The following is a 13,699-nucleotide window of genomic DNA, read 5'->3' as shown; positions in this document are numbered from 1 at the left end:
TCAGTGTCAGACACTGCTGCTGATCCAGTTTACCGCTAGCGTCGTACTTTGATGGAAGGTGTCTTCATGAGAGACTCCATTCTTTTGATACCATGATCAACAGAGAATGTCCCTTGCTGGATCTCCCAGTCTGCAGCATTTAGTGCTCAGTCCTTTGCATCACATAAAACCATTCCCCTTCAATCCCCACCATCAATCCACCTTCACTCAGACTGGTTGAAGCATTAGCACCTCACAGACTGCAATACCAGAGGCCAGCCCACTTTCCATTTCAACTGTAAAAATACAAAAGCGCTATATTCATACTTCTCACAGACAAAAGGCCCTTTCATGCCCTCAGCTAAAGTGACTATCTAGGTGGTCTCCAGAGCCACCTCTCCTGGCAGCAGTTTTCTGTTGACCTTTAGACACAAAAGCTCCTTCCTTGGCAATAGGATTTAGAAAGCTTGCCATGAATCCCAAACTCCAAATTCCAGGATTCCCATCTATCACCTCCTGAGAGGCGATTAGCTTTTGTGTCTCAATAATTCAAGCCCCAAGGCCTCCAAAAGCAGAGGAGACAAAACTTATGTTTAGTTCCTTGCAAGGCATTCTTGTGTCAAAGGTTAAAAGAGTTCGTGCCTCTGTGATTTCTCCTGTCTAATAGGGAAAACATGCATGGAAATTAAATGAAAGTATAATGTAAGATATATGAGGAATAGGCCGGGTGAGGTGGCTCACGCCTGTAATCCCAGCATTTTGGGAGGCCAAGGCAGGCAGATCACAAGGTCATGAGATCGAGCCCATCCTGGCTAACACAGTGAAACCCAACTCTACTAAAAATATAAAATATTAGCCGGGCACGGTGGCGGGCACCTGTAGTCCCAGCTACTCAGGAGGCTGAGGCAGGAGAATGGTGTGAACCGGTAGGTGGAGCTTGCAGTGAGCTGAGATCATGCCACTGCACTCCAGCCTGGGCAACAGAGCAAGACTCTCAATAAAACCAAAAGATATATGAGTAAATAAAGGCAGAGGCAGAAGTGCCTAACTTTTTGGGGGTTCTGGAGGGGTAGACCAGAGGAGTTCAAAGAATTTTAATTATGCCTCGAAAAAATAGTAGCAGTTTTCCCGATGAATAAGGCATTAAACCCTTTCTAGGTATGCATTCATGTATCACTAATTCAATAAGTATGTACTAAGTATCTGCACAGTGAGTGACACTATTCTAGCTGCTATGGGTAGAGCAAGAAGCAAGGCAAACAACTCTCCTCCTCTCTTGGAGGTGGAAGGCAAAGAGCTATGAAGGCAGCTTGTTGTCTGTGTCCCACATGTGGCTGAGTCACACAGGTCCTCCCAGCGGGCTGTCTCACATGGCTAACTATGCCCAAGACAACAAGCATCACCCTAGACATCTTCCACCAACATAAGGTGGGTCAATATTTATTAAGCATTTACTGTGTCCCAGGCTCTGTCTGTTCTATGTCTATTATCTCATTTAATTCTCACAACAATCCTATGAAGATAGTAATTGATGACCCCCATTTTACAGATGAGGAAAGCAGAGATACTCATGATCAAGAGGATTGTCTAGGGTCAAAGACTTCATAGGTAAAGGAGCTGGATATGAACCTAAGCATTTTGATTCCAGAGCCTGGACCCTCAGTCATTCTGCTTAGTTCCGCCAACAAACATCCCTCTACTGCCTCTTTTAATTACACTGCTTCCTTTTCTTCACTCCCTGGCATCCTCTGACCCTAATTCCTCATGCTCATCTTTAGTAACTTGTCTCCTTTCCCTGTCCTGTACCCACTCACTATCTTAATGGGAGGCAATTAGCTGGGAAGGCAGGCAGGAGCTACCATCTGACTGCTCTCAGAAATCAGGGGGGTTTTACTTCCAATTTAAGTTTCCTGCCTAAATGCCATACTTACTAAGGGAGTATGACAGTCTCCCACACACCAATGAGAAAGAAAGGCAGTTTCAGATATCTCTGAATACGTTCTTAGCGTGTTCTATCATTTCCACTGGACTAGGAGCTCCTTGGAGCCTGCATTTCAATGATCATCTTTGCATTCCAGGTAAAGACAAAATCCAGGTTCTATCCCAGTACCAATCACAGAAGGCACACATGCTGTATAACACTTTTTTTTTCTTGTAAAATGGGAAAGTATAATTGAATTTAAAAATTATTTTTATTTAGATGTTTTGTATATTTACCATAAAGTGATTGATGATTAGAAGCTGAGGAGAATTGATAACATAAGAAGATAATGCATTTCGAAGGGGTTTTGGAAACAAACAGCAACAGGAAAAGGTAAGAAGAGGCCAATTGCCGTGGCTCACACCTGAAATCCTAGCACCTTGAGAGGCCGAGGCAAGTGAATCATCCGAGGTCAGGAATTCGAGATCAGCCGGGCTAATATAGCGAAACCCCATCTCTACTAAAACTACAAAAAATTAGCCGGACATAGCGCTGTATGCCTCTAGTCCCAGCTACTCGGGAGGCTGAGGCAAGAGAATCATTTGAACCTGGAAGGCAGAGGTTGCAGTGAGCCAAGCTTGCTCCACTGCACTCCAGCCTGTGTGACAGAGTGAGACTCCATCTCAAAAAAAAAAAAAAAGTAAGAAGAATTATCAATTATAGAAGGAACCAATAATGATGATAAAAGTACCAATAATAATTACCATTGTATTGCATTAAACACTGTTTTAGGTGTTTGCCTATGTTATTAGCATTTACCCCTCATTCTCATAACAGATCATTTTATAGATGAGAAAACTGAGACTTGGAGGGCTTAAGAAACTTAACCACTGGGTGCGGTGGCTTACACCTGTAATCCCAGCACTTTGGGAGGCTGAGGTGGGCGGATCATCTGAGGTCAGGAGTTTGAGACCAGCCTGACTAACATGGTGAAATAGAATCTCTACTAAAAATACAAAATTAGCTGGACATGGTGGCACATGCCTGTAATCCCAGCTACTCATGGTGGCACACACCTGTAATCCCAGCTACTCAGGAGGCTGAGGCAGGAGAATTGCTTGAACCAGGGAGTTAGGGGTTGCAGTGAGCTGAGATTGCACCATTGCACTCCAGCCTGGCGACAGAGCAAGACTCTGTCTCAAAAAAAAAAAAAAAAAAAAAAAAAAAGTCTGTTTATCTATCTGTATATATATACATTTAAGAGTCCGCCTTTACTCTTGTCTAATTACCCTTTCTTTCCCAGAGGTAACCATTTTCTTTATGCATTTGCACACACACACACACACACACACACGCACTGGGTTTTCTTTTTCATAAATGAGATAATGGACAATATTGAGTTTCAGGCCTTTTCATATTTCAAAGCCAGAATAAATATACAAGGACTGTAACCTGTTTATCATTCTAGGCCTTTTTTCTTAAGGCCCTCCAATCTAATTTGTATGGTAGCCACTGCAAATATATCATAGGCACTGGGAACTGGGCTGCATTAGAGAAAGAGGTGCATCAATAAGATCTCCCTGGGACATCTGACCTTGTAGAACCTCTCCTCTTGTGGCTTTAGCACTGCAAAACTAAGCTGAGAAGAAAAGGATGGAAGAGGAGAGTAAGGGAGAAACGTATAGGCCCCTTGGGCCCTTGGATGCCTGGGCTGTTAGGGTTTGGATACAGTTCTTGCTAGGACTCTAAACTCTTTTGCCTCTTATAGCCAGAGGGATAGAGTTTGAAGCATGTAAGATTTTGGGAAACATGCAACTGACCAAGGTCTAATCATTGATGATTGGAAGTGAAACGTGCAATAAAAGTCAACTGGGAGTTAACTCAAAGACATTTTGAAAGTTTGCTTCAGTGAGTTAAAATTATAGCCTTTTGTCCCAAATTTCTCAACAAATACTCTATAGAAATTTTTAAGCCCCAGAGTCCTTAACTAATGTTATTTAAGGCAATTTTATGTGTCTAATTGTACAGATTATTTGCTAACTTTTGACCAAGAAATGATCTCAAAATACCCTTGTGTCTACTGATATTTCAAGGTAAGGGAATACTCTGGAATGCTTCCCATTTTCCAAATGTAATATTTTCCAAAATAAACTTTGGAGTAACTGCACGGTTGATATCATGTGAACATTTTAATTCACACAATCATTCTGCAGTTTATGGGAGCTTGGCTTTTTTCCAGGAGGTTTGGAAGTCCAAAAGCCGGCTGTTTCTTCTCTGTGGGAGAAAGATGGAGCATGTGAATCAGAATTGGTAAATTGGAGAAGAGGTCACAAACTGAATGGAGTTAAGCAAAGTGCAGTGCAATCTGCAGTGGAGAAAAGCCAGTTGTACAGGGGGGAAGGACTGGTTACCATTAAAGTCTTCAAAATTGAGACCTCAGAGGAGAAATGAATGGAGAACAACTCCTTGTTTCTCTCTCTCTCTTCTAGAGGATGGGGCTGGTGTAATGAGATCCAGGTGCAACCCTTGAGATATCAGGGATCCCCATCCTGGTCTATTCAGAAGTCCCCCAAACCTTCAGTGCCTATAGTTCATGTACTGCCTCTTCCAAGGAGCCTCCCTTGATGGCTCCATTGCAGTCATCAAATGACATCTCACTATTGAGATGATCTGTTTCCTTGTCCTTTTCTCAATGGAATGTGAGATTCTTGAGACAAAGATGTAACAGGCACACAATAATTATTTGTTGAATGTTGGCTGTATCCGCTTCTCTGGTTGGAAATAATCCCCCCTCCTCTGAGCTCCCCTGGTGCTTTGCACTTACCTCACTCATGTGATCTTTTTTACATTCCACCTTGTACTATAATTTCTGCATTTTTTAGCTCCACTATTAGACTCAAATTCTTCTGCAACAGAGATGAGATAATGCATGTAAAGCATTAGTACCATGTCTGCTGAATAAATGATAGCTATTATTATTTGTGTAATGAGGCATCTGGAGGAGCAGAAAATGTATTTTATTTAAAAAAACAGCTTTGGAAAATCACATTTGAATAGAGCTTTATTTTGCAAGAATCACTTGAGTGAATTACATTACTACAAGAGACCTACTGCCTTGGAAGGAGGAATAATATGATGACTTGGTCTTGAAATATCTGTTCTTTCCCATTCCCTTGGGATAGAAGGCTGGGGTTAAGTAGGTGAGTCAGTGCTAAGCTGCACAACTTCAGGGGACACCATGCATATTGTAATAGATTGCGATGGACATGTTCTGAGGGGCACAATGTGGATGGTACCCCTGGAGTTCTGCAAGGAAGCCACCCTGAAAAAAGAAAAGGAAAAGAGGCTTCGACTCTTTATCTTTGAGGTCCTAGGTTAGAGGTTCCCAAATGGATTGGGATGGTACTTATTGAGAATTATTAGAGGGAAAGAAGAACAAGGGCCCCAGAGAGGCACTTGCCATAAGGGAAGGGCTGTCTGCAGAGCACTGGGCTCAACAAAGCTTTCTGACTGAGGCTAGATGCCATTGGGAAAAAAGGATGGATCTGAATCACTGAAGGGCCACTGTAACCTAAAAATCTTTCTGGGCTCTCCCCAGCACTGGTCAGAAACACCAAGGTAGATCTAGAAGTCTTTTTTCCTCTCTACTTTACCAGCTGCTTTTCCTCGAGGGTCCAGGAAGTTGAGACTGATGTTTTAATTTCACTTCAAGTTTACCATCCTGTACTGTGTATGCTCAGCAAGTGTTAATGACTAATCAGCTAGCTGGTTGAGTGAAAAGTTTTAATATTGAAAGAATTGGAATCATTCATTATTATTTGATTCCAGACATGAAACGGAATGGCAATTCGAGGAAAATAGTCCTATGTGATTTTGTGTGTGTGATTTTTATTATTAAAAAACTAAATCTATCATTATATTAAGAAGCTTTCCTTTTATAAGCTTATAACCATATAAACAAGAATACTCTCAGCCCTACCTTCTCTGGCCTCAATGTGGCTGTCAAGATACTGGGTCTGGGTGAGTCAAAACTAGGTTTGAGTCATGTTTTGCAACCTATTTGTTTTGTGATCTTTAGCAACTCACTTAAGTCCAAGTGTGTTTCTGGTGTATAAAAGGGGACAACAGGCTGGGCGAAGTGGCTCATGCCTGTAATCCCAGTACTTTGGGAGGCCAAGGAGGGCAGATCACGAGGTCAGGAGATCAAGACCATTCTGGCTAACACGGTGAAACCCTGTCTCTACTAAAAATACAAAAAATTAGCCAGGCGTGGTCACAGGCGCCTGTAGTCCCAGCTACTTGGGAGGCTGAGGCAGAAGAATGGCGTGAACCCAGGAGGCAGAGCTGGCAGTGAGCCGAGATCATGCCACTGCACTCTAGCCTGGGCAACAGAGCGAGACTCTATCTTAAAATAAAATTAAATTAAATTAAAATTAAAAAATAAATAAACAAAAGGAGACAACAATTGTACATGGTTCACAAAATTAGATGCTACGTGTCAGACACTAAACCTGACACAAAATAAGCACTTAATAAATGTTAGCTATCACCATTTATTATTTCCTTCATCACCAAACTCCACTCTGCATCCTTTTATTATTATTTTTTTTTTTTTGAGACGGAGTCTCACTGTGTTGCCCAGGCTGGAGTGCAGGGGCATGATCTCGGCTCTGCCTCCCAGGTTCAAGCGATTCTCCTGCCTCAGACTCCTGAGTGACTGGGACTATAGGGGCACATCACCATGCTCAGCTAATTTTTGTAATTTTTAGTAGAAACGGGATTTCGCCATGTTGGCCGGGTGGTCTCGAATTCCTGACCTCAAGTGATCCAGCTGCTTCGACCTCTCAGAGTGCCGGGATTACAAGTGTGAGCCACCATGCCCCCAACTCACTCTGCATCCTTCTGCACCTTCCCTGTGTTCATATTTAAATATCCTACAATCCAGTACCCACGACCCCACACACTTTGATGGGATTTTTTTCATGGTTTTTTTTTTTTTTTTTTTTTTTTTTCCTGAGACAGAGTCTCGCTCTGTCACCCAGGCTGGAGTGCAGCGGCGCGAACTCGGCTCACTGCAAGCTCCGCCTCCCGGGTTCATGCCATTCTCCTGCCTCAGCCTCCTGAGTCGCTGGGACTACAGGAGCCCGCCACGAGGCCCGGCTAATTTTTTTGTATTTTTAGTATAGACGGGGTTTCACCGTGTTAGCCAGGGTGGTCTCAATCTCCTGACCTTGTGATCCGCCCGCCTCGGACTTACAAAGTGCTGGGATTACAGGCGTGAGCCACCGCGCTCAGCTTTTTTCATGTTAAATAGTCCTTTTTTTTTTTTTTTGTATATACTTAAGGGATATTATATACTTTGATATACATATACATAGTGAAATGATTACTACAGTCAAGCAAATTAATACATCCATCTTCTCACAGTTCCTTTTTTTAAAAAAAAGTTTTCTAGCTGTTTTGAGATATAATTGACAAAATTTTATAAATTTAAAGTATAAATGTGATAATTTGATATATGTATATTGTGAAATCATTACCATAATCAAGTTAGTTAACACAGCTATCACTTCACTAGTGAACTTAAATGTATGTGTGTATTCACGGGGGCGGGTTGGTAAGAACATTTAAGATCTCTCAACAATTTCAAGTGTATAGTATTACATGGAAACTATAGTCACCAAGCTGTATATTAGGTCCCTAGAACTTACTCATCTTATAACTGAAAGTTTGTTCCCTTTGACCAACATTTCCCCATTTCCCCTGCCCCCAGCCCCTGGCAACCACCATTCTACTATTTGTTTCTATGGGTTCAACTTTTTAGATTGTATACATACGTAAGATAATACAGTATTTGGCTTTGTCTGTCTGGTTTGTTTCACTTAGCATAATGACTTCAAGGTTCATCTATGTTGCAAATTATGGTATTTCCTTCTTTTTAAGGCTGAATAATATTCCATTTGTCTATACATAACACAATTTATTTACCCATTCATCTATCAATAGACACTTAGGTTGTTTTAATGTTGTGGCTACTTTAAATAATGCTAGAGTGAACATGGGTGTGCATATTCTCTTTGAGATATTGATTTCATTTTCTCTGAATATATACCCAGGAGTGAGATTGCTGGGGTCATATGGTAGTTCCATTTTTAATTTTTTGAGGAACCTCCATACTGTTTTCCATAATGGCTGTACCAATTTACATTCCCATCAAGAGTGGAGAAGGATTCCCTTTTCTCCACATCCTTACCAACATTTGATATATTTTGCCTTTTTGATGACAGCCATTCTAACTGGTGTGAGATTATATCTCATTGTGGTTTTGATTTGCAATTCCTTGATGGTTAGTGATGTTGAGCACCTTTTCATGTACCTGTGGGTCATTTGTATGTCTGCTTTAGGCAAGTGCCTACTGAGGCTCTTTGTCCATTTTTTAATTGGATCATTGGTTTGTTGCTACTGAGTTGTATGAATTCTTTATATATTTTGTATATTAACCCCTTATCAGATATATGGTTTACAAATGTTTTCTCCCATTCCATAGGTTGCCTTTTCATTCTGTTGATTGCTTCCTTTGCTTGTGCAGATTTTTAGTTTTATACAGTCCCACTTACTTATTTTTGCTTTTGTTGCTTGTGTACTTTAATGTTCTTTTAAAGGTCTTCAATGACTTTCTTACTGCCAAGGCCAATGAATACTTTTCATTGTTTCCACTGCTTTCTTTGGGGTATTTGATATCCCCAAACACTCTGCTTTTTGGAATTCGCTTCCTTTTGTTTCCATGACAATCCATTCTCCTGATTTTCCTGATGAACCACAATGTCTCTCTTCTCAATTTGCTTACTTGGCTTCTTCTTCTGTTAGCCAGACCTTACGTATTAGTACTCCAATATTTAATTATTCACCTGTCTTTCCTTTTCACCCAGCACACTGCTACCTTAACTTCAATTATTATTCATACTCCAACTACTCTTAAATATATATTTATACTTCTATGTTAATCTCCAGACCTGTATTTTTGACATCTTACTTGACATCTCCACCTGGATTTCTCTTGGGAACCTCAAACCTAGGGTATATAAAGTAAAATGTATCCTCTCCCACTCCAAACCAGCTCCTTATTCTGTAGTCATTTTTCTACTGGTGGTATTAATACTTCCACATTCATTCAAGTAAACTGATGTTATCTATAACTTCCTCTCTCACCACACCCCTCCGCACTCCACTGCCATCAATATGCACTCATTCTATTTATTCTACTCCTAAACACCTCTCAAATCTATCTTTTCTTCTACATCCTCACTGCCAGAACCTTGATTTAGGTCATCATTTTCTCTTGCCCAAATATTGCAGTAGCATTCCACATAACTGTCATTTTCTGTTTATAAAATACAATATCACTCATCAGCTAAAATCCTTTACAGACCTCACACTCAAAACTGGACAGAACCAGAGTGGGGCTGCTAGGAAAAAAAAAAAAAAAAAACAATAATAAGAATAATTTACTTTTAAATTTTCAAAAAAAAATTTTTTTTTTTGAGACAGAGTTTTGCTCTGTTACCCAGGCTGGAGTGCAGTGGCGCGATCTCAGCTGACTGCAACCTCCGCCTCCCAGGTTCAAGTGATTATCCTGACTCAGCCTCCCAAGTAGCTGCGACTATAGGCGCCTGACACCTCGCCTGGCTAGTTTTTTGTATTTTTAGTAGAGATAGGGTTTCACCACATTGGCCAGGCTGGTCTCGAACGCCTGACCTCAGGTGATCCACCTGCCTTGGCCTCCCAAAGTGCTGGGATTACAGGTATGAGCCACTGTGCCTGGCTACATATTTTCATTATGTGGTACACATACACCATGGAATACTATGCAGCCATAAAAAAGAATAAGATCAGGGGCTTGGACGGAGCTGGAGGTCATTATCCTTTGCAAACTAACACAGGAACAAAAAACCAAATACCACATGTTCTTACTTTCAAATGGGAGCTAAATGATGAGAACAAATGGACACACAGAGAGGAACACACACTGGGGACTACTGGAGGGTGGAGGGTGGGAGGAGGGAGAAGATTGGGAAAAATAATTAATGGATAGTAGGCTTAATACCTAGGTGAGGAAATAATTTGTACAACAAACCCCCATGACAAAATTTACCTATATAACAAACCTGCACATGTACCCCTGAACTTAAAAGTTAAAAAATAAAAATCCATTTCCTTTCTATTTTGCACAGTGAGCAGGATAAGTGAGCACGCTTATGCATAGATAAAGTTTATGGGAGGAAGAGGAGAATATATTTATCTTCTGTAACAGAAGCAGCCTTACCATAGAAGGACCCCCTGGTGTATGGCTTGGTACATGGTAGGCACACAACTGTTGCTAGTTGAACAGCTGGATGGATGGATGCCCAATATTTTGTAATGGGGATAAGTAGTTTCTAAAGCTCTCAAGTTGCTAGTGGGCACCCAAATAAATATATAGGTTCAAGGCAGCTGTGATTTGGGGCCACGCAAGTCACAAATCAGGAATGTGGAAATCGGTCTCGTATCAGCTCAGTGCTGCTTCGACTTTTTCCTTCTGGGCTCCTAGCCATGAGGTTTGGCAAAGCTACCTCCATAACACTTCACATAGTCCATGTTCACATTGCAATAAATTGACCACAGTACTTAATTTCATTTTTTTTTTCTTTTTAGAGATAGATTCTTGCTCTGTCTCATAGGCTGGAGTGCAGTGGCATGATCATAGCTCACTATAACCTCAAACTCCTAGGCTCACCTACCCTTTCTTACCTTTTTTGTGCCCACTTACTCCCCCCACCCACCTGCCACCTCAGTCTCCCATATAAATAGGACTACAGGTACACATCACCACTCCCAGCTAATTTATTTTAATTTATTTTTATTTTTTATTTTTTTCTGGAAGAGATGGTGTCTCATTATGTTACCCAGGCTGGTCTCAAACTCCTGGCCTCAAGCGATCTTCTCACCTCCCAAAGCACTGGGATTGCAGATGTGAGCCACTGTGCCCAGCCCTTAAAATTTCACCTTAATTTCACCTGTGAGTTCCAGACTTAGCCATTTCCTAAAATGATTTGTAATCTTTTTCCCCCTACTAATGGTTCTTTATTATAAAAATCTATATTAAAAAATAAGCAAAATCCAAGAAAAAGTTTTCTCACAAAATAACCTTTTAATCAAATTAATGTTTAACGTTTGTTCTTGCTATTGTCCAGCTTTTCTTAAATGCATATTCAATTACTAGATATTTGCAATAACACTATAGAACTTCATATTTGACATTTTCATTTGACATTATGCCATGTCTATTGTTCTGTGTTGTTTTAGTCTTTGTTTTCTTACTTTTTTGTGCCCACTTCTTCCCCCCAGCCACCTCCAAGTACTCTCTGCCCAATGTATCCTAATTCCACTCAATTCTCATGAAACCACATATGAGTGTATATATGTATAATTTGTTTATTGTTTGATAAAAGTGAATCACATTCCATATAGTTTCTGCTATTTACTTTCCTCATTTGATGGAACACCATGGATATATTTCCAGGTCAATAGATCTAGATCCAATTCATTCAAAATATACCTGCCAAATATGATTGTGTCGCTGCTAATTCAACCTTTATTGATGGACATCAGGATTTTCCAGTTACCATCAAGAATATCACAATAAAAATTCTTGTATGTACATCCTTTAGTATATATCTATTACTTCTGTAGAATATGTTCCTGGATTGTTGGGTTAAAGGTATGTGTAGCTGGGCACGGTGGCTTATGCCTGTAATCCCAGCACCTGGGGAGGCCAAAGTGAATCACCTGAGGTCAGGAATTCAAGACCAGCATAGCCAATATGGTGAAACCCTGTCTCTACTAAAAATATCAAAATTAATCAGCTGGGTGCGGTGGCTCACCCATGTAATTCCAGCACTTTGGGAGGCTGAGGTGGGCGGATCATGAGGTCAAGAGTTCGAGACCATCCTGGTCAACATGCTGAAACCCCGTCTCTACTAAAAATACAAAAATTAGCCAGGCATAATGGTGCACACCTGTAGTTTCAGTTACTCAGGAAGGTGAGGCAGGAGAATGGCTTGAACCCAGGAGGCGGAGGTTGCAGTGAGCCAAAGTCATGTCACTGCACTCCAGCCTGGGTGACAGAGGGAGACTCCATCTCAAAAAAAAAAAAAAAAAAAATTAGCCAGGCCTGTTGGTGCATGCCTGTCATCCCAGCTTCTCAGGAGGCTGAGGCAGGAGAATGGCTTGAACCCAGGAGGCGGGTTGCAGTGAGCCGAGATCGCACCACTGCACTCCACCCTGGGTGACAAATCAAGACTCTGCCTCAAAATAAATAAATAAATACATAAAAATAAAGGTAAGCGTAATTTAAATTTTAATAGGTGTTGCAAGATGACTTTCCCAAAGGTTGTATTCCTACATTCCTACAAGCTTATTAACTTATCTGTGCAAATACTGTGAAAAACAGTAAAGCACCATGGTTAAGAATAGAAGCTTTAGATCAAGACTATCTGGTATAAATCCTAGCTCTTCCATTACAACCTGTGTGACCTCAAGCAAGTGTCATATCTGTAAAATGGGGATAATAATAGTCGCTACTCATTATTGATATGTGTAAAATGATTGGAACAGTGCCTGAGTGTACTGAGTATATAATAAGTACTCAGTAAGGGTCAGCTGTCATTATAGTTATGATGAAGTGAAATATTAACATAATCAATTCACTACATTTCCTCCACTGTTTTTTTGTCATCAAGATATGGTAGAAGATTCTCCTGGCCTATTTCAATGTGATACAGCCATCTCAGCAGTTGTTTTTTATTTCCTTATTTCTTTTTGTTTTCAGCAGTTATTAATACTAGCAAATCAGGATTTTCCAGGCATTCACAGCTATGACACATCATTTCACAGTGTTCTTCAATGTGTTCTAAAAGTATTTCTGTCTTTCAGGTTTAATGAGCTCAGCCCAAAGAGCAGTGTTCCTAAACAGTGCACAGCAGCAAGAGCTCATGGCCATTCTGGTACAGAATTGAGGCCACGTTTTCACAGTAATAAACAGAAAAATATCGTATTTCTCTACCCCTTTTTAATTTGAGAGAATGCCAGTAGCTTTGTGTGAAAGGACTCATGCTCCAGAGAAAAAAACAGGTTTTTGTTTGTTTGTTTTTTGTTTTTTTACAAAGGGCAGAAAGTAAACATTTTATTTGACTGAGCCACCGATAGAGCAATCCACTCTGCATCTTCCAATCAGTTTTGTTGGAGCATGTAGTGAGTATTCCAAGTACATATTTACACTAAGTTCAGTTCAATGTGGATTCAAACAAACAGAAAGATCAAATATTTGGAAGTTCTTCTACAGATTACTTTTGTGATTAAGAGACAAAAGCAAAAGCAGCAGTCAGCAAACTTACAGACAGAAGGCTTTTTTTTTTTTTTTTTTTTGAAATGGAGTCTCTTACTCTCGCCCAGGCTGGAGTGCAGTAGCGCCATCTTGGCTCACTGCAAGCTCCTCCTCCCAGGTTCACACCATTCTCCTGCCTCAGCCTCCCGAGTAGCTGGGACTGCAGGCACCTGCCACCACTCCCGGCTAATTTTTTGTATTTTTAGTAGAGACGGGGTTTCACCGTGTTAGCCAGGATGGTCTCGATCTCCTGACCTTGTGATCTGCCCGCCTTAGCCTCCCAAAGTGCTGGGATTAAAGGCGTGAGGCACCGCGCCCGGCTGACAGAAGGCTTTTCTAAAGCAACTTTTAGGGAATGTTGCAGAATCAACCCACAT

Source organism: Theropithecus gelada, chromosome 14 (genome assembly GCF_003255815.1).
Source record: "Theropithecus gelada isolate Dixy chromosome 14, Tgel_1.0, whole genome shotgun sequence".
In the NCBI taxonomy this organism is placed as follows: domain Eukaryota; kingdom Metazoa; phylum Chordata; class Mammalia; order Primates; family Cercopithecidae; genus Theropithecus; species Theropithecus gelada.
Note: the sequence above shows the minus strand (reverse complement) of the source record.